Genomic DNA, 27,773 nt, shown 5'->3' with positions numbered 1-27,773 from the left:
TTATGGAATGTTTTCCTTGAATTAGGTGGGAATACAAAGGGGTATTAGGCGTGGAACATCCTTCAGATTCTGGAAAGATAGGAAATGTATATAACTAGACATATACAACCATATGTTTACCCATCTGTACCATCTCAGTGAGGCTTACAATAACCTTTGATGTATTATCAGCCTCATTTTATAAAAAAGGTAATTAGGTTTCTGATGGATGTTTCAATGACTTGGTCAAAGTTACACAGTGAGTAAGTGGCAGACCTGGGCAATGGAACCTCTTTTCTGTCCACTGGAGGGCACAGCAAGGACAAGGACTTTAATTAGGCTTTGAGAGAAGGGTGGGACTTAACACCCAGAAGAAGGGGGTCAAAAGGTACAAACTTCCAGTTATAAAACAAGTAAATCAGGGGTAATGTAACGTACAACATGGTGACTGTAGTTAACAATACTGTATTGCATCTTTGAAAGTTGCTACGAGAGTTGATCTTAAAAGTTCTCAAAAACAAAATAAAACAAAGCACAACAAAACAACCCCCCACAAAACTCAGGCCAGAAGGTGAGAAGCAAGCAGAGATCTGTGAGTAGCTCGGTTTGCCTGTAGCGAAGTGCTTCCCAGGAGTGAGGTGGGAGGTAAGGTGGGAAAGGTATATAGAAGCCAGATCAGGGGGAGGTTAAATGGCCAGCTAAGAATTGCAGGGAAAAGGGGGCCCGGTTTAGAGGGCAAGATCTTCATAGCAAAACCAAACAGTGTTTCAGAAAATTCATTTGGAAGTGGTACACGGAAAGGCTTAGAGTTAGGGGAAAATGGACTCAGAAATATAAATTAGATGTTTGGAATAGAGTAGGTGTGACAAACAGCATGATGGTAATAGTATAGAGTAGGTCGGTGAGATCACTGGCCTGGGTCTGTGGATTTTTTCTTTCTTGTTTTTAGCATTACTGTATTTGAGTGTGTGTACATTGTGGGCAATCACTACTTTAAAGAGAAGAAATAGCTTAGGAGTCAAATGAACCTCGGTTTCAACCCCAGTCCTGGGTGTTTTGGAGCAATTTACTTACATAACCTTGCTGAGCCTTGGATTCCTTTATGTTAAAATGGGGCTACTGATATTTCACAGGACGGCTGTGAGGATTAAACGAGAGACAGCGGTGGAGTCTGTGCGCCCCACCACAATTTTTGGCAGAATGGGAAAATGTGTGACATGTTGTCATCCATCAAAACACAGACAATAAAAACCAACAAAGTCAATAATTAATTCACTGTACTCATAGAAGACGGTGGGTAATGTAGCTGTATCTCACATAAAGAGGACCATTTTCCACCACTGAGTTCTGCCTTGGAGTAGTTATCAGGCAAATTGAAAGACCCATTTCCTGGGAATCTTTCTCTTCTCTTACTCAGGGGTATTATTCTGCCTGATATCCGTCAGGATAAATGTTAGTTAATTCTTAATTGATACCGCCCGTGCAATTGGTTCCATTCAACAGTAATTATTCTCATGTGGCTTGTTGAACTCAGTTGTGAGATTTTGCCCCTTTTCAGTTGTGCGTGAAAACAGCAGCCTTAAGGTCTTTAAAAAGGTAAATAGTAATTTTTCTTACTTCGGAGGTTCAATTTTATTTGCCTGGAAGCTCGCGCGCTGTGATTTTCGTCGCTAAAAGCAAAAGCAACCACATGGTCGATTACGCCCCCGAGTTAACAATCCAGGGCTGGGTCGCCGTTTCTAGGATTCTCCTCCAAATCTTCCCCAAGTGCTTTTGAAGTTCTCAGTTCACCGTCTAAGGGAACGCCCAGCAGTCCCGAGATAAAAGGGGAGCCGAGGGAGCTGGCGTTTCTTTTCTTTGCCTGACTTCAAGCTGGCCATTTTCTGCTCCACGCGCCGCCGGACTCGGACTTGCCCGTGACACAGAGGCGATTGTTCTTCCTTCAAAAGGGGCCTGGGTGGCTCAGTTTCGCTTCAGTCCTGGGAGGTGGTAAATACGCCAAGGAAAGTTTAAAACACGACCCGCAAGGATCTTCCCCGTACCATTATTCTCCTTCCCTTAGAGATAGCAGGAAAGGCAGCATTTTTTTCCATCAACACCCACTTCCAGCCCTCGCCCGGCTCAGCGAGGAATGTGTAAAATTAGTGGGCTCCTCTGAGCGACAGTCCGCGGGCCCAATCAGCGGGAGCCCGGGCCCCGCCGCCGCCCCCTCGCGCACTCTCGTTGGCTGATTCCTGCGGGGAGGGGGCGGGCGGAGGGAGGGCGCGAGGGAGGGGGTGGTACCTGGGGCTGGGAGTGATGTCAGCTCCCAGCTCGGTGCCTGCCCGGATTCCTGACATGGTGTAGGGCCGGGAGGGTAGGGAAGGCGGGAGCGGGGCGGGAGAGGACTCGGGATAGCGAGCCTGCGGCGGGACCAGAGTGCCCGCGCTTTGAACTCCCGGCGAAGGTGAAGCAGAACTTTGCAACTAGTGCCCGCGGCTCTCCTCCCCCAGGTAAGGGCGTTTGACTCCTCTCAGGGACCGGAGGGCAGTGGCACCGTTGTGTGGTTGCAGCTGCTCCTCCTTTTCCCCGCTCGATTTCCTTTTCCAGCTCGCTCCTGTTTCCCAGTGGGAACGGACACCTTTTTTCGGGGGGTGGGGTAGGGCTTAACTCCTGGGGCTCCCAACTGGCTTATATAGGAAAAATACCTCCAGGATTAGACATGTAAGATCCTGTCTGTGTCCTTAAACACCCCAACTCCCCGCCCCAAGTCTCCTAATAATACTTGAAAACCCCAGAGAAGTGTGTGCTGTGCTGTGTGTGTGTGTGTATAGAGGGGATGTTGTTTTAAAATGTCACAGGAAGTTTATGAAATATTGACTCAAATATTATGTTCTTTGAGAGAGAACAAAAGTTTTGTAATTTTTTTTTTGGTTCCCCTGTGTCCTATTACATGTTGATTTAAATGAAAGAGTATCATTGCTATTCTTATATATGCTTATATAGTAACATAAAATACTCTTTTATATAGTGCACCCAGGATGGGAGAAATTCACTTGGGGTGTATTAATTATGAGCTTGTGGGAAAACCGGTCTCTTGGAGGCACACTTCAATGCCAGCTTCTTTTTTTCTCTCACATTTTAACAGAGGATCCCTTTGGTTGCCAACTTTGTGATCTGGAGGGGTTGGGAAGGCTGCTGAGAACCTTCAGGTCTGTTTTCTGTGGCTGCTGGAGAGGACGAGGGCTGCTGGTAGTTGTTTTTCTGGATCCTTTTCAGAGAAGGGAGTTTTAACAGGGAAATGTGGCAAAAGGCGTGGCATCCAAACTCTTAATTATAGGAACATGGATTTTTCTACATGTGGGACCAAAACAAATCCTTGCTTTCAGTAAGAAGTGCAGGGAGCAACAGAAGAAGCACTTGATTTAGTGTCCCAGTTTGGTATTTAGGGAAAGCAGTTGCCTGCCAGGAAGTAAAGGATATTTTGATAAGTGGAAGCACAGAATTCCTATTTTTGTTTATTTCCTGTTTCAAACTCTTTCTGTTTCTTGCTTGGAGATTTTGGGTATGATTGACTTTCTGGGGAAAAAAAAAAAACTAACTACATAAACTGGTTCAGGACCCTCACTGATCAATGCTGAAGGCTTTTTCTTTTGGAGAAGGAAAAGAAGTGTCTTGGCTGAGACTCCTGGGTCCAGTTTCCCTTTTCCTTCACCAGAGTTCCTCAGCAGTGAGGATCCTTCTGTGGCCAGGTCTGGAGGAAACGGGTGTGGACTTCAGTGTGAGTCAAAAGCTGCATCCCAGGTGCCCAAACGAAGGGGCATTTCTGGGAGACGAGGAAAGAAAGAAGCCACAATGTTGCATCCGATAAACCCAAGTCGGGAAGTATGGACATACAGGACTTCGGAGATGGGATTCTCCATCTTCTAGCCAGATGTCAGATAAGTTTCAGGGCTAGAAAGAAGTATTTTGTTTTGCTGTTGTTAATAAAACACCTGGGTCTGTATTGCTGTTCTTGAAAATTTTAATTAGCACACAGAGGATAAGGAGCAGGCTTCTTGCACATGCTTTACTGGACAGGCTGGAACATTTTCATTTTAGTCTGCGTTTTGGACTAAGAAACAGAAATGGCTTAATATCTCTGAAAGAAAGGTGACCAAGTCTTTTCTATTTAGGTTCTGTAGGAAGTACATACAACATACTGTAATTTCCAGTGCACTTTTTCAGCAGGAAAGAGCAGGAGGTGAGGTGGAATTCCTGTGGGCTGGTGTGAGCTCACGAGAGCCTTGACTGATGGAGTGTACAACCTGCCGTTTGTAGTCAAGTGGTATCTTGAGGATGTTATTCTGATGTGCCCAATTCAGACTGACACCTCTTTCCAAGAAATGAGTCCTGGCTTAAGGACTTGAATATATCAAAGCTTTAAATTTCATTCACAGTTTGAGTAGTAACAGTAATTTTACATACTTAGTTTTAACCAATATTTGTCTTTCTCCATCTGTGTGTGGGAGGCAGATGTGGTGTAGGAAAACAGTACTTTTAAAGGACAAAACTTGAAAGATGTTTGGGTTGTTCAGAAAGGTAGGATCAGGTTCTGGTTAAATTCTTTGACCAACAACTCTCATAGTTAGGATAGCTACTTTGAAAAAATAGGATAATCTAGCCTTTGTGGCCAGATGTTGACTTGAAATCCAGGGCACACTGTAGCTACAGATCAATAGTGCCTAATTTCAAGGGCATCGTAGACATTTTTTGGAAACAAGTACAGTGAGGGAGGGCTCATTAACTGTTCGTGTAGTCTTTTTGTTACTCACTGTACCAGCATGAGATAATTCAGCACAAGGTCATTTTTTCCCCTCTGTTACTGACTAGCTGACTTCTCTTTAAAACCTGTCTTTCATGTTCATGAAATACTTGTATTTTTGTAGTTAATTTAGATGACATTGGTAATCTGTTACATTCAAAGTAACTTTGAAGTTATCATCTCCCATCTTTAAAAATACCCATGTCCCAAATAGCACATGTTTCGAACTGTCAACTAAAAGAAGACCTCATTCATCATTCTGTCTTTTCAGAGGTATTATTACATGTTTGTAACCTGATTTGAATTACCTTTTTAAAACAGTGAATGACTGCGTGAGTGAATGTATGGCTACCCATTCCCATTTGGATCTGTGTCTTGATTCTTTATTAAAGAAACATTCCTTCAAGGTGAAAACGTAGGCTAGAGATATTGCATAATGATAGCTTTTTTAATTCCCAGAGATTTCCCTAGAAAGTCATATTAGCATTGAAATTAAGAAAAAAAAATCCCAGTTGTGTAGGCAATTGTGAAATCTTTCAGGGAGCCATGATTTTCTGATTATTTTTTTTAACCATGGTGGAACAGATGGGTTTAAGGATGAGATTCAAGGCTGTTAAGGTTAGTGACACCGGGTCTTGTTTGGGGACAAAGGGAACTGTCCTCTGGCCAGCATTTCCCTTCAACTAGAGGTTGATAATTTCACAATTAAATCAGTCATCAAACTGTCCAAAATTGACACTATCCAAAAGCTGCTTCGGGCTTGTGCAGTTCCTTGCATCTGTAGTGTATTATGTCATTTGTTTCTCAGATTCATCGCAGCGCATGTCAGAACCATTTTCCTAGCCAAAAGCCTACAGCTTTTGTCACATATATCACTACCACAAACACTAATGTTTCATTAAGTGGAGCTAGTGGATTAAAAAAAAGAAACTGAACTCTTTTACGCTCTTTTTTAAATGTAGTAATTATTGATGCCAGTTTGGCATTAGTTGATAATGTTTTGAAAAGCCAAGTGGTGAGAGTTTCTTTTACTTCAATACTGTTTTCCACTTTGAAGGATCTAAAACACCAAATGAATGGATTTTAGATTTAAAAATGGGCCCTTCTAGAAATTTTAAGTTTGCACAGTTATCAGGCAGTTTTTGGAGGTGGGGAGGGTTTGAGTGAAACCTGTAACCAGTCTGTTCTTGTGGAGGAGCTTCTGTTTCTGAAATGGGGGGTTGGGACTCTGAGTGATCCAGGTGGGTGTGTTGTCAGTCTGTGACTGAACATTGGGCTGTGTGTCTCCCTGGAACTTGGTGTGACTCACGTTTTGACTGGCCCACGTTCACACCCTTGTTTTTGTTGTTAAATGTAATGAGTTCAGAATAGAAGGACCATGTAGTGGTTTCTGTCCAGTGGTGCACCTAAAATGCCCACGACTGAAGGACTTGTACAAACTCGGATTGCATTGAGTATCAATCATTACGCTCATCTCTCAGATTTGGATCGTGGAGGAAGAAGATCAAGTTCTGTAACGTTTGGGGCTGGCTGTAGATTTTATGGGCATGCTTTGAACTCCGGAGTAAGACTAAGTATTTTCACCTCTCCTTTAACTTAGAGAAATTAAGCATGTGACAGAAAAACAGATGCAAGTTCAAGAGAGCAGATGTGCTGATTCCTAGTGTTGTGTGGGGGTTAACAAAGGAACGTTTAATTTTACCTGATGAGAGACAGACTGAAGATGCTGTTCTCAGTGGCGAGTCCATTCATAAATAAGTCGCCTAATTCTTCAGGCAAGCAAGGTAGTTCTTGGGAAGAAGTAGGCCCATTGGAAACTATATGACCTTCTTCCATGCTATGAATGTAAGTCTGAAGCTGTCATTGAATATGCAGACATCATCTCGTATTTCTGTGCCTAGGATGTAGCTCACAGAAGTCCTTTTGCTGGCTTTTCGTCGCCCTCTCCATATGCAATACATTGCACAAATGTAATCTCGCCATGACAGAGTTGTGTGAGGTTATTATGAGGAAAGTGTATTGAATTTACTTTATTTGAAAGTGAAAACAAGGCTAAAACACTATGGCCTACTTTCTTAACATAGTAACTCGATCGTGTGGCCGCGGTTGTGAACACCCCTGCAGCCATTATCTTTTTCTGTAAGATGCTGCTTCTGGTAACCCCACACAGTGGAGAATTTTATTTTGTTTGAATTGGAATTTGAACACGCCCTACTCTTTCTTATGAGTGATGTTAGCGTCAGATGAGCCTGTAGGTTCCCATCTAAATTAACTCTGGGAAGTGAGGAAGCGGGAGGAAGGGAAGCAGTGAGGACTCCGAGGAAACACCGACTGAACCTGTGAGTCCGCCAGGACGATGTGTGTGAAGTCACCTGGGTCTCAGTGTTTTTCCTCTGGATCAGCTGCTTGGATGCTTTTGCAAAACTTTCATATTCTTCCGGTTTCCATCCCCATCAGTGGGTGAGTTTGCACGAGAAGGCTTTTCAACACAGATATAAGGGTCTTTTATCACTTTCTTCTCAAGGTACCTTGATTCTCTAGGATGACTTGCACTCTACATCACCCTGTGGGCAGGCACAATCTGACCACTTTCCCCCGCAGCTGAATCAGTTTAATTCGCCACTGGGGCCAGTTAAAAAAAAAAAAAAAAAAAGGTTGACTTCCCAGAACCCCTTGCATCTGGGGCGTGTCTGAGTGACGCATTCCTGGCCAATGAGATGCAGGTAGGCGGGAGGAGCTCTCCGCAGACTCTTATAAGGGGACGGCCTCGATGTGCTCGTTAGTTACGCCTGTTGCTCTTTCTGCTGCTTTGTCTCTGGGACGTGGATGTTGTATTCCAAGTGGAGAAGCCAACTTGTGGCCAAAGAAGCTTGAGGGGTAAGTAGGTTGGGAAACTGATGACATTCTGAAACTGCCGTATAAGACCTGGTCTGGCCACCTCTTTTTTTTTTTTGTAAGAAAAATAAATCTCCATTTGGCTAAACCATTGAAGTTGGATCTATTACCTGCAGGCAAATGTGATCCTGAGTTTAAATTTTAAAAAAAGTCAGAGTTCGTCTTTCCTTACAGGATTAAAAGGCAACGTCTGTATGACAAAAAAAAAAAAAAAAAAAAAAAAAAAAAGAGGGGTCAGACTTTGGAGGCCTAAGACCCTCAGCTTGAATCTTGGCTTTGTTCATTATAGTCTAATCTTGGCCAGTAAGTTGTCTTTGCGTCTCAGTTGTCCCCTGTGTAAAGTGGTGGTCCTGATAATTTTCTCATAGTGTTTTTGTCAGTGTTAGCAAGCATTAGAAATTATTAACAGGAATAGTAATGAAACATTTGGTACATAGATTTTCAACACGTGGTGGCAGCTTTTACTAAAGGGGAGTGTGGTGATGAGACTGAAGAAGGGTAAGCTGGCAGTTCATCGTCTGGAAGGTTCTCCGCAGACACAGACTGAATGACTGAATGGTGGATTAGCCTCAGGGCTGCAACCACTTGCCTCCATCTACCCTCTGCTGGTTGCAGCGCCCATCTCTTATCCTCAGTCCCACCTGCCTACACCGGATTACTTGGAGCTCGTCTGTTCTCCAACTTTGGCTGAAAAAGCAGTGTGTTCTTTTGACAGTTTAATTACCTATAAACATAGAGTTGATGAAAGGAGCAGGCTCTGGAGTCAGACAAATGTAGATTAGAGTCTCTTAACCTTATGAGCTGTGTGATTTTGTCTTCTGTGAAATGGGGATACTTGGGCAAGTTATAAGGATTACATGTGATAATATAGGCAAAGCATTAACAGCTGTTTCCCCAGCACACAATTAACTCTGGATTGACGACAGATATTGTTACTATGTCATTGAACATTTGTGAAGCAATTCTTGCCCTTGGTACAAAGTCCTCTTGGAGATCTAAGGACAAATAAAACATGGTTTTTACCCTTAAGAATATTCATATATAGGAGGTGGGGGCAGAAAAGGGATGACTCCCCCCACTCTTATACATAACCATAATGAAGAACAGATTTAGAATACTACTTAGCTGTTAAAAAGTTGGGGGAAATATACTGACTTAAACAGATGTCTGTGATATATATTTTAAGAAAAAAAGTAACCAGCCACACATGTGTGTAGTTTATACTGGTCAATGCATGAAAAATTGCTAATTGGGGTGATTTGTGGGGGATGAGATGAGGATGGCAGGGAGGATGAGGGGCCTTTGATTTTTTTTATAGCATATTAATGTCCATTTTACAACTTTCATGCATTACTCTTGAAATGTAAAAAGTATGAAAGTTTAAAAATCAATTTGTTGGGCCTTTCGGTGGTGTTAGAAGATTGTATGATGAATTAGTAAATCATGCAGTGAACTTGAGCAAAGGGTTGTGTTTAGTGGGATCCCACTGGAGGAGGTGGGGTTTGAATGGGCCGTGAAGGATGAATAGGAGATTTTGAGGAGGCAGTGCGGGGAGAGGAGCACACTTGAGTTTGGAGCAAAAGGTAGAATATGGTGAAATTAGTTTTTAGAGAAAGGTAAGATAGAGCGATATTGTTAAGAGGAGTAAGATATTCTCTAGTTAGATCTTAAAGGGTTTTAAAGAGAGTGACAGGACTATGCTTTAAAATGAGAATTTTTGTGTGTAAAGTGGGGAGGGATGTGAGAACTATCACTTTATAGAAATGACTCGAAGTAGTATGTTGGATGTTAGGAGGGTATGTGTGGTGAGGGCAGTGGGGAGGGATAGGACCACCTTAAGAAAGGTACACAGCTTGAATTTTAATGAGAAATATGATGAATTAAGATTTGAAGTTTGAGATTCCATCGTGACCCACAATAACCTACCTTCATTTTCTCATTGTGTAAATGCATAAAATGATAGAACCTGTCTCATTAGGTTTTTAGGAGAATAACAGCAACAAGGATAATAATAGCTAATGTTTACCTAGCACTTGGTATGTACCAAGCACTCATCTAAGTGTCTGACCTGTTTCAACTTAGATTTAATCCCTACATCAGCCCTGAGGAAAGGTCCTGCTCTTATTCTTATAGATGAGAAATCTGAGGCACAGAGAGGCTAAGGGAATTTCCTGAGGTCACACAGATTGTGTGTATTGGACTCAGGATTTAAATGCACTTACAGTTACATTCAGTCTCCTGGGTCAATATCCTCAGCCCCTTCATATTCCTGCCACTGGCTTGGTTCTGTACTTGGCCTGTTAGAAGCTATCAGGAACTGTTTGTTGGTTTTATTCATATGAAGGTGTGAAGCAGGAATTTGGAAATTCAGGTTTGGGGTTTTAGGCAAAACTCTGGAGGGATGGACCACCTCCATATGGCTACTGCTTCAGGACTAATTTAGCTGAATTTGCCAAAGAAGAGGACGTAGAATCAAAAGAGAAGCAAGTCCACAGCCTTCAGAGAACCCTTGACACGTAGACACGGTCAGGCCAAAGAAGTCATTACAGGGGTTAGAGCAGGAGCGACCAGAGAGGTGGAGGATGGTGGCGCACAGGGATGCTGTGCACCCAACACAGTGGACTGGCCACGCCATCCAATGCAGCAGACCCATTACAAGGATGGTCTGAGAAATGGCAGCATCCAGGCCATCCGTGAACTGGGAGAGCAGTTTCAGCAGCACAGTAGAGGCAGAATGCAGAGTGCAGAAACTGAGGACTGCAGGACAGGTGATGAACCGCAGGTGGTCCCGTTAGCCCTGCCTGTCAAGGAGTTGAACAGGGGGAGACACGCTCTGACAGCGGGTTGGGGACGGTGCAGGCAGAGAGGCTGGTATGAGAGCAGCGAAAGAGAGTGAGGAAGGAGTGCAGAGTCTGGCGAGGAGGACGGGGACAGGTCATCAGAGTGCTTCTTCAGAGGGAATGAAAGCAAGGATGGGGGCGAATTGAAAAACTAAATGTGATTGGAAGAGATAAGAGTTGAGTGAGTTCACTGCAGGCAGTCTATTTTCTTTTCAGTTTAATAGGAGGCAGTGAAAGGAAATTCGTAGACAAGTAACTCAGGCTCCTGAGAGGCTGGCTCTCGGGCTGATGGGGACAGAGGAAAAATTTGAAAGAATGACAGAAGTCTCTCATCTAAACAATGCAAACTGACACTTTTGCCAGGATATGTCTCCGGGCAGGAAATCCAATTACTGAAGTGGAAAGTAGTGGTGCAAAAGAAGAGGAGAGTGAAATGAGACAAAGGAAAACCTGACTGTATTTGAAGGAGGAATTTTTAGACACCAGACTGGTTTGCAGAGCAACCTCCCAGGGGAAACCTGAGTGCTCTGAGTGACGAGAAACAGCCTGGTTCTGGAACCACAGCCTGGGTTTGGTTAAAACCAAACCACCAGAGCACCAGGAAATACTCTGTAGGGGGGATGTGTCCAGCAGAGCGTCCTCCACATTACATGCTGCTCCTGGTGAGGTCTTTTTTTAACCTTCAGTTAAACTAATTATTTCTAGAAGGATCATTATCTGAGGAGACATTGGGTCGTGGTGTTTCAGCAGATTTGTTGATGTAATGACATGAATGAGATGGGAAAAGGGCTGAAGCAGTCTGATAATTAAGAAAGTGGTACAAAAAATCAGCACCACTTCCATCCATCCATAGGTAGGTCTTTTGAGGGTTACCTTGAACCACATCAGTAAAATCGTATCCAAGTGCGGGCAGCATATTTAGATGGGCATAATATTCTTGAGTTCAGTGGTCCTCAGTACAGCCAGCTACACGATTTGTGGAGCCCAGCATAAGATGAAAACGTGTGACCCCTTGTTCAAAGGCAGGAAAAAGCGCTGTTAAAGGTACTAACGTGCAGAGCTTTACCTTTTCTTCTGTAGTTCTCTCTTCACTCGTCATGGTGTTTATTCACTGTTTAATGTCATTCCAAGTGAAGGAAAATTAAAACTCAGCATGGATTTTGTTGTACATCTTTATATTGTGCAATGTCTGTGTTAAGTGCAAGTATAAGAGGATTTAACACGTGCAGAATTACTAAAATCACACACTTCGTAGTAGTTTGTAAATGCAGTTGTGTATCTTTCTTCCTGGAACAGAGGAAACACTGCACACAGCTAACTCATTACCCTTATGTCACTTCTCGAACGGTGCCCAGTCTGTCATCCTTCACTTAAGCGAAGGAAGGACTGAAAGGACCAAGAGCTGTGAGTTGCTCTGTTTCCCCTTTCCCTCTGTGCCATCATTTTCGGGGTAAGTGTTGGTTAATGCAGAGGAGCAAGAGGATAGATATGTAAGGATTCCTTGGTTGGTTGTGTTTCTTAGAAAGTCACTGCCTTGTTTCTGCATGTACAGCAAGTTCTGGTTCGGATGGAAAGCTTGGAGCTGTCATCACCCTCCCACCCGCTTACTCAGTTGTATTTGTAACATACTTACCTTGAACTCATTTGGAGTCTTGCAGAACTCCATGCATCACAAGTCCACTGGAATTCTGAAATTCTGAAATTCTGTGCTTGCCGGGCATTGCAAACACCACGTGTGAATGGGGTGGTAAGGAATGTTGGCCATGCATGCAGAACAGATCTCCTCTGCTCACATGCACGCTCCATTGTGCCATTAGATCTCATTGGCAAAACACAAGTTCAGAATGCAAATTATTAGGACTCTCGATGATGAGGGCAGCAGAGCGTTAAACCAGGTGCAGGGCCTTTCTGAGCAGAGGGTTCTATGTGTGAAAGCAGTTTACAAGTCCACGAAGATGGCTCTGGTTCTTGGAAGTCAAAAGCTCACTTTTAAAACCTGAGCTATCCTCTGATCTTTATTTTTTTTTAATTGTAGTATAGTCAGTTTACAATGTTGTGTCAATTTCTGGTGTACAACATAGTGTTTCAGTCATACATGTACATACATATATTATTTTGATCTTAAAGTCTCAAGGATCAAAGTTTATAGTGGGTCAGGTTTGTGTCTGGTATCCTAGAGACCCCCCCTTCCTGGCTATCAGCACTGTCATTTTTGCCTTTCAAGTATTTTTTGGACTCACTCTCCATCCCCTCCAGCAGTGCCTTGGTTTACACCCCCCATCATCTCTGATATAAACCCTGCAGTTAGTCTGTTCCCTGTATTCTGCACCTCATCGTCATGCAGATCTTCCCCATAAAGCCTTTGGTACAAGGCCACCCTGCCTGGTCCTTCTGGTCCTTTCTTTGGCCTGGGGGTACAGCTTAGAGCAGAGTCCTCATACGGATGGGCCTGGAGGAAGACTACATGGAGACAGCTTTGGTTTGAATCACAAAGTATTTTATGGCAATAGTTGAATTTTGGGAGAATTCACCAACTGAAATTCAGAATTAAAAAGGATAAGACTCTTGGTGCTAGTTTCCTTGTGCTGTGCTGGTGCCCTAGAGACCCAGGAGGACCTGCGGGCATGGGCAGGATGACGGACTCCTTTTTTCTGACAAAATCTTTGCTTTTGTAGATCTGAAGCATGTGTTTGCCTGTGGTTCTCAGGGATGCTGTGGAGCAATTGGAATGGAATGCTGAGCTTTTAGTCTGAGAAGTTAATTTCTCCAACTTGATGATGTAAATTAGGTGTATGCTTTGTAACAGCCTTATTTTTTTTTTTAAAGCCCTTGATTGCTTTTTTGGGAGAAATGTTTCCTAGGTCTCGCCTGGCCAGTGTCACCACTGTGTCACTGTGATGTCACTGTGTTGCTTGTGACCTCATCTGATCTTGACCTCTTTCTCCAAGCTTGTCTTCCCTGTTCGCCTGTGCTCAGACCCAGGCTCTGCCCCCCCGGACTGCTTTAAGGCTGCTTACTTTCCTACTCTTACTATTGATTGTCTCTTGACTTAAACCCTCCTCTTTCCTCCAGACCCGCCCTTAAAGCAGTTTACCAGGAGACCCTTGCTGAGAGCATCTGTCTGAGCTCAGCCTGAAAACTCTGCTGGAAGCAGGTAATTACATTTTTCGAGTTTTAAATGCTCGAGTACCAAGTGGGTGGTGAGTTCAGGTTGATTTTGAAGGTTCCTTCCAGCCCAGTGATTTTGAAATGCCGTGATCCTTCCAATGCCCGTGCCTGTTTATTTCCTTGCCATTGGTATCTAGTTGGTTTCTGAAGTTGTACTTTGTGATAGGAGCTTTGCCAACACTGTCTCAATTACGAGGGTGGCAGTGGTGTTATCTCCATTTTGCAGATGAGGAACCTGAGGGTTTTCTCTAAAACTGATGCTCCAAATGGCTTATGTCTGGTTATCTGATTTCTTCAAATAGATTGTATATTGTTGGAGCCATGACTATCTGTGTTGCTGGGCCGTGCTGCCCACCAGGGACTCAATAACTGTTTATGTGACAAGATTCATTCATTTGGCCAATATGCACTGAATCCTAGACGAGGCTCCGTGAGGGTGCAGAGGAGATAGGCCTCTGACCTGTGCACAAAGACAGGATAGAGTTTTTGATCTATTTTGTGGGGGATGGTGGGCAGCGCAGTAATTTGACTGATTTTAATGGAGGTACTGGAGATTGAACCCCGGGCCTCGTACACCCTAAGCATTCACTCTACCACTGAGCTATACCTTAACTCCTAGAGTTTTTGATCTTGGGCTGTGGATTTAGATGGACATAGACCTGTGTCTCAGTTTCCTCATTTGTAAATTGGGGACAGTAACAGTATGTAGTTTGTAGCGGTGGTTTTAAGCCGGGGTGACTTTGCCCTGTAGGAGTCATTTGGCCACATCAGAAAACACTTCTGGTGTCACAGCTGGGGCTGGAGGGAAGACTGACGTTTAGTAAGAAGAGTCCAGGGACGATGCTGAATAATGATGCCTGGGACAGCGCCCTCCCCAACCCCACGACGAAGAAATACCTGGCCCCAAAGTCAGTACTGCTGAGGTTGAGAAATCCTGCCTTATGGGGTCTTGAAGATGAAACAAGATAATGAACGCAGAGAGTTTGTCATAGTTAACTATTGCTCTAAGAAAGCCAATTCAAAGACTGCAAAATCCGCTTTTGAAAGGGCGAACCCTCAAAACCTTAATTTCAGCAACATCTGTGATTCTTGCTGAGGAAAAGCCTTATGTTAAAGATTTCATGCTCTCCTGCTCACGTGTGTGTTACACTGTGTACTAACCAGGGCTGGCGTGGATGTATCAAAGCTGCGAAAACAATTACTAATTTTTAGGGTGTTCCTGGTAAACTTCCTGCTTGCTGAACTGGTTTGTTCTGTGGAGATAATTTTGGTGTGTGGCTTTAAATCCTCTGATGGAAAATGTTTTGGTTAGTGAATTTCCAAAATAAGTTTTGATAAGTGGGACATGAAAAGTTTTTGTTTTCACATCAAGAAGCCTATTGTTTCTGTAGCCCTAGATTTAAAACAAAGCTGCTTTCCCACTACTTAGCTGGCTTACCTGCCTACTGCCCAGTGTTTTGGTATTTGTAAGAGTGACTTAGAGAGCTGTTGGACTTCCACTTACTGTTTGTTTTTTTGTGTGTGTGTGGATTTGAAGTTGAGGCTGTTGTTTAAATTTTTCATAATTATTAAAGTAATATATGATATGTATTTACATGTAATATAATCTATGTGCAGTCAAACTGTAATAATTCTACCTAATAAAACTGAAAAAGAAAAAAATACAATTATTCTAAAAAAAACTGTAAAAAATAATTAAAAAAATAAGTGATATATGCACCTTCTAGAAGATTTGAGTAGTATAGAAAAAAACAAAGACACAGTTAAAATCCTCAATAATACTGCCACACAAAGGTACAACTACCGTTGGTGTTTCCTTCTATTTTTTCCATTCATATTTTTTTCCGTATTTGAAATACTCTGTAATTTTGTGTCCTTTATTTTTTTTTTTAATTGAAGTCTGGGCAGTTGACAATGTGTGTCAATTTCTGGTGTATAGCACAGTGCTTCAGTCATACATATACATGAATACATTCGTTTTCACATGCTTTTTCATTATAGGTTACTACAAGATACTGAATATAGTTTCCTGTGCTATACAGAAGAAACTTGCTTATTTTATATATATTTTATTTTATTTTTATTTATTAGATGTATATTTTAATATTTGCAAATCTCAAACTCCCAATTTATCCCCTCCCACTCCTTTTCCCCTCTCTGGTAACTATAAGTTTGTTTACTATGTCTGAATCTGTTTCTGTTTTGTAGATAAGTTCATTTATGTCTTTTTTTTTTCTTCTATTAGATTCCACATGTAAGTGATATCATATGGTATTTTTCTTTCTCTTTCTGGCTTACTTCACTTGGAATGACGATCTCCAGGTCCTTCTTTATTTTTGTTTAACATTGTTTTATTTGCATTTCCTCACACTACCACAATATCTCTTAAGTATTATTGCTAAGGACTATAAGATATTCCATCTATGGGTATTTTGATGATTTATTTAATCCCATTACAGAATTTAAAGCCTGTTTTCAGCTTTTCATGAGTGTCTTTATGCAATCAGCATTTTCTGCATTTCAAATCATTCCTGTCTTTACAGGAAATGACCAGAAGGAGAACCAAAGGGTGTGGGTCACAGTGCCTGAGTATCTTGATTGATATTGTTAGTAGTTGCCAAAAATTTTCTACTAATTTTTGCTGCCATTAGCAGAGTGATAATTCCCATTTTAATAACATTTGATAACTTTCTAGGAGAAAAGGTATTTGTTTTTCTTTTTTATTTGTTAGTCATGAACTCAAATGTGTCTATGACCTTTGGCTATATTTCCTGTTTAACAAACTGTTCATGTACTTTCCCCATCTATATTTCTTATTTGTCATAAACCCTAGTAACCCTTTCTCATAGTTATGGCAGATATTTTCACCTAGTCATTTTTTTCTTTGTAATGTTTAAACATTTGTTTTCAGTGATGCAGAAGTTTAAAATTTTATGTAGTCAAACCTGTTGATTTTCTTTCCCAGCCTTCCTCGGTCTATACTCATATGAACCCTTTCTGCTCTGAAGTCACTATATTGAGTCATCAGTGTTTTAAATTCTTTTCAAATAGACTGTTACAGAGTTTCCTAATGAGGATAAAAGTGTTTAGTCTCATATGGGCACCTGTTATGCATGGGCACGTGTATGTGTGTGTGTGAGAGAGAGAAAAAGAGAGAATAGGGAAAACTGAGGTTCTTGTTGGGCTCATCTATTTGGTTTTGTTTTTGATTTCCTTTCTCTCGGGGTGGAAGTGAGCTTACTGCAGGCAGGGGGAGCCCCTAGAGATCCCCAAGCTGGTTGAGCAGACTGTGGCTGTTCTCGGCACCGCGTTGGCCCACAACAGTTCATTTGTTTAGTGCAGGAGTAGGTAGACTGAGCCGAGAGCAGGGCCGCATCAAGTTCCATTCTCTTGGGCTCCAGACTGGGCGGTGGTGGCTCCCTGCCCTGTGGCTGGACTCCGACAGGAGCCCGCAGCCCTGTTCACCGGCAGGTCACCAGCTACATTAGCCGAAGCCCTAAGAGGGAGGTAACAATTACAACCAGGGCTCACCTGTTTTGCAAAGCCCTTTCACTTGGGCTTTTTTTATATGCTTCTCACCTCAACTTTATGAGGTTAAGTACTATTTTCATCTCCATTAATTTGGAGGAAATCACCACTCAATAGAAGCATAATTAAAATCTGAATCTTCTGACTCCAGAACTAATCCTCTCTGCTTATGAAACAATTCCATCATTGTAATTTCTGGTTATAATTTCTTGGCGATGCTACTGGGCAAAGGATAGTAGTAGCTGTTTTAGGTTTTGGCGTCAGGCATAGCTTGGATGGAATCCCAAGGGAGTCATGTCTTAGCATTGTGACTTGGTTTTCTCACCTCTAAAATGGGAACAATGTCTATCTTGTAGAAATATTAGGTTACATTGAGGTAGTACGTGCAAGATGCCTAGCACAGTATCTCACTGGTTCACTGCGGGAGCTCAGTAACAGTCGTTTTCCTGGTCTCAAAGTTGAATATACTGCTGCTCTTTTTTGTTTAAGAAATTCAGAATGGCTGGTAAACCTGCTCAGACTTGTGAAATTTTAGTAAATGTAATTCATGGTTAAGTGCAAGAAACGTTTCTTTGTCTGCCCTGCTTACTTTCTCGTTCGGTAGATTTTCTTTCCTGGTGTGGATAAATCACCAACTTGTCTGAAATCCTTCTGCTTGAAGAATTTCATGAAGACTCTCCAGTTTAGGACTATACTCAGAGCCAAAATGAAACATGTTTTGTCTGTGTGTTTATGTAAAACGCCCAGACAGCTCTTTCGAAGGGCAGTAGCAGTCATTCCTTTACACATAGTTGAGAATTTTGGCGTTATTCATGGAGTTGTGACTTGCCCATGTATCAGAAACATACAGGTAACAGAACAGCCTTTAAAAAAAAGTTGTAGAAAATCGTGAGAAAAGACTAAATAACTCAGGAGAAGAATTGTTAAATAAATCTTCATTTTTCATACCATCCAAAAGTTGGGTTAGATCTGACTAACCCTTGTGCTAGACCTTGTTAACCACTCTAAAAAAAACTTCGCTAATGTTATTTCTGCCTGAAGAATTTCAACATGAGGGTTGTCTTGCCATTTGACCTCTACTGTATTTTTATTCAGACTTTTCCATTTTAATAGAGTCAAGTAATTATAAATGTAATCTTAGAATTATACTATAATCCAATGCAGTCTTGTTTCTGTGGAGTAAAAGATACCCTTTGGGAGTCTTTAAAATATGCCTTGGACCTTCATATTTTTTTGTCCCTGAAGCTGTGGTTGCATTTTCAACAATACATCAACTTAGTAGTGAAACAGGGGAAAGGTTAATGAAGATAGGGCTTTATTGGGTTAATAACGAATGCTCTTGTTCCTCTTCTGGGAAATTTAGACCCGTTGCTCTATGGTTTTTCCATTCCCTGTCCTCTCTTTAGTAGTAACTGAGAGACAAGGATGGGAAAGCCTTTTAAAATATAATTTATAATAAATGCATAACTTAGAGTTGTGTTTTTATATAATTAGTGCCATATGTATATGCCCTATGTAAAGCATGGATACAGTTAAGGATCAGTGATTAAGTGAAATTTACACGACTCCTAAGTTCCCTTTTATGCCCCAAGTTCAAGGATCAAAGTGAGGGAACTGTTGGCCAAATCTTGTGACTGTTGCAAACAGAGTGTAAGTACATTGTAAAATACCACACCCAATTCTAATGGTCAGTAGGCAATTGTTTTCCTAAAATTTCGGGCCGACTGTTTGATTTCTTAATTTGCAGCCAAAGTGGATATCTGGGTGCAGAGGTAGTAGTGGTGATAATGGTGAAGAGGGTAGATTCAGTCTGGAGGAATGAAATTGGTGCTGCCGTGTCTACTGATTCACAGGATACAAAGGACTTAAAAGATCAGGCTTTGTGATCCTGAGACAACAATCCAGTTGGGCAGCTCTGTGCCAATCACTTCAGCTAAACTATTTTGGCACCAGCCCTTTGAACAAAGCCTGAGAACCCAGCAAGTTTTACCAAGCATTTCTTGTTGCGGCTGGTTGACTTATGGGCAGATAGAGTAATTAGCTCTCATTAGGCCTCCTACAAGCTGTAATGCATCCACCTGAGGCAGAGAGAGAGCCTTGCGTCTGTTCCTGAAAACTTGAACATCCCCACCTGCCTGATCTCTTTAGTCCCCAGCATTTTTGTATTGCAGAAGCAGAATGCCAAGTTGGCAGGAGTAAAATCCACCAAGTGCCTCAAATGACAGTGGCAAAACCTACTGACCAGGGTTGGAAGGCTTTTCTGAGAATGATGACCGAGTCTGAGAAATTGGTGAGCTTGAAGTTGAAAGCTTTTTCTTCTTTTCCCCCATCTTGTGGATGCAACTCACACGAACCAGGTTAGTCACAGACACTGAACACTAGTAGTCCTATAACTTGATCCCATTAGCCTCCTTCAGCCGTGCTTCAAAAGCTGTGGTCTCTGTCAACAAAGAGTCTGGAGTGTCAAGTTGCTGAGAGAGAGAGACAGCTCTGATGGTGATTTGTGACCCTGTTCAGGATCCAAGGCCATTGGTATTCCTTGTTCCCATGAGATAAAGGTCTGTAGTCGGAAGGTGGGAACCAGGGAGGCAGAAGGAGGGAGGCAAGATTTTGGGGCTTCATACACAAACCTGGAGAAATAGACAAATTGCCATGGGAAGGAACCCTGAAACAGGAATCTGGCAATCTGAGCCCAACATTGATGAGCTAGTCACTTACCCAGGCAAAAACTTGGGATGATAATACCAGCTGTGAGCATCAGATGAGACAATGTATAAAAAGCTATAAAACACTAAGCAGTAGTGTGATTTTTACGTTGAGTTATTCATACATCAGCTACTTTTTCTTTTTAATGCTCTGAACCCAAATCTCTATAGTAAGATGCAGACACCGAGCAGGTCCTTGTTTTCCCCTGACTTCTACTCCTGTGACACCCCTGACCCCACCCTTGGGCCCTAAACTGGACTAGAGCCTGGGTGATGCCTGGGTAGTCCCTGGAGGTTTTCTGGGAGCAGGCGCTGCCTCCTGGGCGGCCCAGGCACAGTAGCTCTTGACTCCTGCTCTCCGAGGGCCGCAGTAAAGATTAGTACAGAGTCATCGGTAATCCATCAGCTCCAGGAATTGTTCCCGGTGATTGAAAGTTTGGAATGTTGGGGTTCAAGTCATCAGGACTCATTTTCATACTTATATGTGCAACTGTTCTTTTCAAGTAGCTTTAGAGTAAAGATTTCCTGAGATCTGAGGTTATAAACAAGTGTGTTTTATGGAGGGAGAGGAGGTCCACTATAGTGGTTAGGGGTGAAAAGCGCAGATCTGCCGCCGCCTACCCCGCCCCTGCCGTGCCCTGGTGTCAGTTTCAGTACCACGTGATGCTGTGATATTAGCACAGGTGACCGGCGAGTCTCACCTCCCTTACTTGTGATGTTCCTGTCCTGTTGACCGCATTGGGTGGGTGTTCAGAAAGTGAGCTGAGCTGATTACCCCACATTTGTGATTTTTAAATGGACTCACAGGTACTTTTCAAATACTGTCTTGGGCCCTCAATGGACCTCTGACAGCACATGTTTCTCTAGGGGCCCTAACGTCCTCAGTGCAATGTAAACAATGACTTCTTATGCTTAGAAAAACTGCTCATCTTTGGTTGGATTCGCTGGAAGCACACCAGGTGTTGGATGCTCAGGGAGTTTAAGGGTGAGGGCAAGCTGCCTGGCGATGTGGGTGTACCTGAGGCCCTGCTGCCCTTAATGGGGAGCTCTGGAGCTGGGGTGGCCCTTCCCAGTTGTCTCTGAGTGAGGCAAAGGGCTGGACCTCTGTTTTCCTGAATCAGCTCAGTTGTTGGCAGCTGGCCGCCCCTCCTGGGAGCATAACTTTGAGTGAAGTAGTGCCTTGCAGCTGGCTGAGGGCTTTCCCTGGGAGCCAGCAGCAGCCTGGGATGGGCACACTGGCCCTACACATGAGGTCTGGTCGGAGCACAGCAGGGACCATGACCCTGTCCCAAAGAATCTAAAAGAAAGAAAAAAACAGAAACAGACAAAATATGTAGCACCGACATCCCACCAGGTTGGTAAGTCCCTTTATCTGCAAAGTTAGAGAGTTTGCAGCCCTTAGCAAAACTGAAGGAAGAGGTCCTACCCCTTTGTCAATGATAAATCAAACAGACCTCTAGCCTCTCAGAAGTTTATGAGCCACTTGGATAATATTTACACCTGGTTATGGTGTAGCAGGGACCGGCTTCTATATTTGTGAAATGACTGGCCTGTAATTGAATAATTTTTCCCAAGCATGAATTATTTCATGTTTGGAATATTAATATGTGTATATAAATGCAAGTGTGTCTTGGATATTTAATTCATGTTGAGTGTATAGATGTAATGGGTTACCTGCCATCGTAAAAGGCAGGTAAGGCACGCAGACCATGAAACCCAGAACATCCCAGAGGACCGTAGGGATGGGGGGTGAACCCGAGAGAGTCTAGCTTTTGTTGAAGTGACCTGATACAGCATTTTAGTCATGGGTGAGGAGGATGATTTAGGAGTTCTGTTGCCAAAGGACAAGTTAATGCACTTGAAAAAATGAGTCAGTTTTCTGGCATTTCCAAAAGCCAGTTGTACTCAGCAAGCGTCTGGAACCGTCTGGTATGGTTTGTGGTGTGAGTGGGGCGAAGAAACAAGGCCAAAGTCGTACATAATCTCTTTCCAACTGCAGAGTAAGTCGTATCTGCAAAAGTGAGCCCTGTTCTTCTGCGTGTCCTGTCTCCTAGTAAGGGGAGGAGGTGGTGGGTTCAGCCGACCCGTTGTCTCAGTAGTTTGAGTCGTGGATGATTTGGACCTGGTACTGGCATGGGTGATGGAGTTTGTGTGTTCTGACCCGTGGCCCTCACTTCCAGTGAGCACCCCCTTCAGCTCCTTTGTGCCCCTTGTACCTTTGCCTCAATCTGCGTTATTCCCCCGGGCGCTCCGTGATGCCAAGTCGTGGGAGATGTTGCTAGCCTGCTTCCATTACGGGTGAAGTGGAGAGAGAAACAGGTCACTGGTCCAAATTCAGAAACAGAACAACTCCAGCTGCCTTGGCTTGAGGTTCTGCATTCAAAACATACATCCCTCAACCTCTTGGAGGGGCGTGACGGTTTGGTGATGGCGTGTGAAGTAGGTGATGTACCAGCTGGTTTACCATATTGCCTAGAAATGGGAGACAGGACAGCGTAAAATAAAGGGCTCTCCAGGTTTCTTCAGATGAGAAGGAAATTAATGCAGCAGAGTGACTGCTGTAGAGGGAAGGCTGAGGGAGACTGTCGAACACTTGGCGTGTTTTCTTGAACTTTCCACATGGATGATCCTTCTCTGGGTGATCCCTGGGGGCTCAGGTGATCTGATGGTGCGAGGGACAGACCTCCTACTTGGGGGCAAGGAACATTGTAACGTTGTTCACGTCTTCCTCTGGCTTCTCCATCCTTCTAACATGCCTGCTCATGTGCATTTATCATTGGCGTTCTGGAAAGTTCAGATGAGGAATCTCCAACTATGACTTTTTGTTGTGACTCACATCTGCAAAGGATGAATAAGAGAGAGTTTCTTGGCCAGGAAGTGCAGTCCTGGGTAGAGAGAAATAGCTATTAGGAGAGAAACTGTTGAAGAACCAGAATCTTTTAAAAAGAGAAAAGAAAAAGGTGGAGGAAGCCTATCGGGAAAAGGAAGGACCAGAGGTGATCTGCAGGGTGTTGCCTGGAGCTCTGGGAACTACATCAAGATGGAGCAAAATGGAAAAAGGGCAAATAAAGAACATAGCCTGTTGGGGCTGGCCGGAGGCCAAGGGCAGAGGCAGCCCCACCTGGGCTTGGAAACCCGCTGAAAAGACACCTACAGAACCACCCCATCTGCTGACCCCTTTTGTCTCTATTTGCCTGGAGCAGGACCTGACACCCTCCTGGCAAGGATGCTGTTTGATGAGACCTTGGAGTTTAGGAGAACCTGGCTTCCTTCCCCTGCTGATGTTCATAGCCAGGAGAAGACATGGTGGTTAAGGACACAGGCTTTGGAGCCAGGCAGATTTCTGTGCCTTATTAAGGTGTGACTTAAACGCTGGGCCTCAGAAAAGAGGAATGCTGAGAAGCTCAGCTGTATTTCATAGGGTTGTTGTGAAGGGTTTAGCGGAGCTTAATGAAGTAAGTGCTCAAAACTAGGTAACTGTTATCACATGTCAAGAATTGTAATTGAATTTGTAAAAAGTACCTTCCTGTCCTGTCTGGCCTTACCGTGCGAACCTTGACCCTGATACTGATGCTACCAGTGGTCTCAGCTGGGATTTAGATGCTGTCAGTGGCTCCGTGTCGGGGCTGGACAGTCATCTGAGGCTCTGGGTGGGGTGCTGAGAGCAGCTATGTGTCCTTGCACAGGGCTCTGGGTGTCCATCTGTTGCCTCTCCCGAGAGTTCCTATTCTTAAAGCCTCTGACCTTTTCTGCAGGCCACTCCGGCAGGGACATCCGCATACGTTAGCTTGAAATGGATATAGGTCCTATTTTTAAACTTCCATGGATAATAGGTTGCTCCATCACATAGATACAAATATTTATTCACCTCCTAAGAATCTCCTATATACAAGACCCTGGACCCTTAAAGGTGCAAAATGAAATGGTCTGTCAGGGCTGCCTGTTGTGCGTTCGGGGGTTAAATGATTGTTACGTGCGCTTTACTACCTAGGAGAGGCAGGTAATATCACCAGTTTTGCAGAGATTAAATAACACTCAAGATCAGAGATTGCACCCACTTTGACTGAACATGACACATTTCAGTTTCAGCGATGTTAAAATGTGGAAAGGTGTGTTTTCTAAATCGAAGTATAGTTGATTTACAATGTTGTGTTAGTTTCAGGTGTACAGCAAAGTGATTTAATATCTTGGATTAAACTATAATGGAAAAAAGTGTATCTTTTAAATTAATGAGATGTAGTACATAGCAGAGTCTGGGTGCTACCCCATCCTGTCTGATTTCAAAGCTTGTGGTTTTTCTCTGCATCACGTACAAAGGCTTATCTGGCGGGTGAAGGTTAAAAGCATGGATAAGGACATCTAATGTGTTAGGATCTGTAAGGGCAGTAATAATAGTTGGTGTTTATTGACTCCTTGTGATGTTGCAATGCTTTTGTGTGCTCTGACTCATAGGTGCTTAAATCTTTACACTCGCTTGGAGGTGGATATGGTTATGTTTTTTTTTTTTTTTTTTACAAACAAGGAACCTGAGATGGTACTCTTACTCCCATTTTCAAGTGAGAAAACTGATACAGAAAACTGCCCAAGCTCACATAGCTCATACTGAAAGTGAATTCTGTAAGGCGGCACATGACAGTTCCAGTTTGTGTATGATCACGGCAGACCTGGTTAAGGCTCCAGAAGAATGTGACCTGATACAGGGCTGCTCGTTGTCCTCGGGGAGCACCTCACCCAGGCCTGGGTCAGGCAGAATTCCCAAAGAGGGTGGCACCTCTGCTGAAATCGAAGTGTCCCTCTCTGCATCCCTGCCCACTGCGATGCTAAAAATAATCGTGGTTACCCTGGGCTACAGACCTCTGCTAGTCCCAGCTTTCTAAGCCTGGCATTAGCTAGGAGGAACTGGCTTTATTTATAATTTACATCCTTTCCATCTCCAAAAAGCAACTGATGAAGTTTAAAAGAAACATTGTAAATTGGGGAGTTGTTTGAGCACTAGGAAGATGGCTGCATGGAAGGTCTTGGAAATCCTCAAAATAGGAAGGAAAACAAAACAAAACAAAGCCCCAAACACTTGATGACATTGTGTAATTTAAGTTACCTGCAGGTGACCGGCCGAGTCATCTTTTGACAGCTTGTATGTTCTGTCCTGCCTTCCCAGCCCCTGGGAGAACCCCATCTGTGCTCACACGCTCTCTGGCCGAAGTCTCTGCGGCAGCCCCTCTAGTGCTTGGCTTTTCATTTTCCTCCTGTTCCTTTGATGGAACCAGTGATATTTGATCTCAAGTTGATGCGTTGCTGAAGGATGTGAAGATTGTATGTCGAGCTGTCATCTAGAAATAAAACAGTGTATTTTTAAATGGATAGGTTTTCTGTCATTTAAAAATAAACTGTGACAGACTCCCGGTCCATAAGGAGACAGAGATATTTGAAGACATTGAAGGAGCCTGCGGAACATGGAGTGCTGACTTCTGATGAGCAAACTTCGTTTCAGCTTTGTTTTGCCTCTCAGGAACCCCTGACCCCTAGTTTTACTTGTCTTTAAAACGAGTTGGAGGTGGATGAGTTAGATGTTCCTGAACATTTCAGGCTCTGAAATTCTTTTGATCCAAACATTTCTAATCAGTTCCAACACGGCTTTTGTTTGGATTCACCAGGGTGCCTGCCTAAGGCCAAATGTTGAATTTGTTCGGTGGGATGCTACGTTTTAAATTCTGATCACCTGCAGACTGCATTTCAAAGGGAAAGTATTGTGGGCCTTTTTCTTTTCCATCTTTTGAATAGAGACACTCATTGTTAATGAAGAGAATTGAGCTGTGGTAGGTTTGGGGGGTCAAGGTGGCCTTTTGCGGCAGTAATCACTGATGGTCAGCCCCAGAGCCGGTCTCCCCACAGAGCGGTCCTGAACTGCTGTCAGGAGCCCTGATGCTCTGGGTCGGTTTAAAGGAGGGATGGCGGGAGCGGAGGACAGCTGTTTGGGTAGCTTTGAGGGAGGCGTGCTGTGCAATGGGACCTGCAGTTCGGTCGGGATGAAGGGACAGACAGGGCTGAGGACGGGAGAGGAAAATTTGTCCATCTTCAGCCCACGGGCCAGAGTGTGACTCCGTAGCGTGTTTCATGGGGGGAAGGTTTCTTCCTCTTTCCTCTGGTTCAAGGCTGTTTGGTGACACTGAACTTAATATACCACAGCATGACCCTGGTCACTGCCTTGGGTTGGGGCTTGGGGCATCTTTATTGAAAATAAAGATGAACTCAGGAAAAACTTCTTTAAATCGATGACTGACAAGTCTGATCTCTCTCGTGAGCCCTCAACAGTGCTGCCTCTGTCACCCCTCAGTCCAGCTGGGTTGGGACTGTGCGCCCCAGGGCGCCTTGTGAATGCTGTTTTGTGCCCTGTTGTGTTGCGTTTTTCTGCAGCCCTTTGTGGCTTACAGATAGGTTGCCCCCAACTGCTCTCTTAACTGTCTGGAGGCTGAAGGCCTTTGACAGCCCTGCTGGATAAACAGCCTGTTTGCCATGTATGAACCGACTTCATGAATCGCCCTGCAGAAGCCAAGAGTGTGAAAGAGGAGAGAACTGACAAGATGGCTAGTGAGTTGTTCGGGCCTGTGCTTCTAGCTCGGCTGGTCTTGTGACTAACACACTCCCCTCCTTGTGGATTTTCTATTCTTATTCTTTTACCCTCGAGTTCTTGAAAAAGGTCATGGACTGAACTTCAAGAAAATGGGCAGAGCCTCCTAAATTCCTCCATAAAAACAGCAAGTTCTTGTCAAGAAGAAGGAAATGTAGTCCCTGTTCACACCCTGATTGGTATCACCCTCCAGTCCCCATTTTTCCATAGAACCCCAGGACTCTTACCCCAAGATGGGTTCACGGTCTTTAAGGCACTAGCCCGCTGTGACTCCCTTTGCCTGGCAAAACGATAAAGCTGTTCTTTTCCAATTCTCCCAAAACTCTGCCTCCGACTTTCAATCCGGATGTCGGGGTACAGAGGCCGGTTTTTTGGCAACAAGTATCAGCGTATTATTGGAGTTGATGCGTTAGGTGAGGTGTAATGGAAGAGTCTCCGGTGCCTGATGAGTTCTCAGCAGCCTTCGCGTTCTGTGGCTAACTCTCCAGGGGCCACTGGTTTCCTACAAATTGGTGATCTGTTAATTGAGTAGAAAACAGTTCTTGTTGACGAAGTTCGTGAGAGGTAAGATGATAAGGAAAAAGTTTCTAACAACAGTCCTTGGTCTCTTTGAACCTTACGTTCAGGGACCTAGCCCGCACAGCTCCAGGGATTCTGTTCACATCATTTATATCGCTGGCCCTCATCTGATTGTCTTAGTAATCCCCTGGACCTTTGAGAACACTTTTGGGTGTCCTCTGTTAGAACAGGGAGATGTGTGTAGTCAAAGATCAAATGAGTCCTACTTTTCTCCCCTTCTTCAGATCTTCCAACTGGGTGACTAGGATGCTTTCTGAATTGTATGTATTATTTAAATCACTAAAGAGGCAGTTTATAAGCAACTCTTGCTTAGTGTGTTGGATAAACCAGGGGTCTCACAGAATTAAGCAGGGCACAAAAAGGCATTTTTGGGGAATGCCAGTGTTTCAGCAAAATTTAATTTGATATCAGGGCTGCTTAAAAATACCCACCTGGTTAGATGGGAGGGTATAACTCAGTGGTAGAGTGCGTGCTTAGCATGCACAAGGTCCTGGGTTCATTTCCCCAGGACCTCCATTTAAAAGTAAAGAAATGAATAAACCAAATTACCTCTCCCTGGCCCAAAAACAGAACATAAAAAAGCAAAACAAAACAGTACCCATCTGGCTAACATTGAATGCTTAGATGCGTATTATAGTAAATGACTTCGAACTGGCAACAGATAGACA

The 27,773-nt window shown here is 43.5% G+C and overlaps 1 protein-coding gene across 8 annotated transcripts in view; it reads left to right on the top strand.

Moving 5' to 3' along the window:
* The first annotated feature begins 2,290 nt into the window (after nt 1-2,290).
* Nucleotides 2,291-27,773, top strand: part of PPFIBP1 (PPFIA binding protein 1) — a 152,864-nt gene continuing 127,381 nt past the window's right edge. For 4 of the 8 annotated variants that reach the window (XM_072954732.1, XM_072954734.1, XM_072954731.1 and 1 more), the window contains exon 1: nt 2,292-2,471. The gene's annotated coding sequence lies outside the window, so the exon portion shown is untranslated. Of the gene's footprint in view, nt 2,472-7,563; nt 7,640-13,569; nt 13,652-27,773 lie in introns of those variants that run through there. The other 4 variants (XM_072954729.1, XM_072954726.1, XM_072954735.1 and 1 more) reach the window with 4 other exon arrangements.

The sequence above is a fragment of the Vicugna pacos genome, chromosome 34, assembly GCF_048564905.1.
Source record: "Vicugna pacos chromosome 34, VicPac4, whole genome shotgun sequence".
Lineage (NCBI taxonomy): Eukaryota > Metazoa > Chordata > Mammalia > Artiodactyla > Camelidae > Vicugna > Vicugna pacos.
This window is presented reverse-complemented; position numbering and strand designations above follow the sequence as displayed.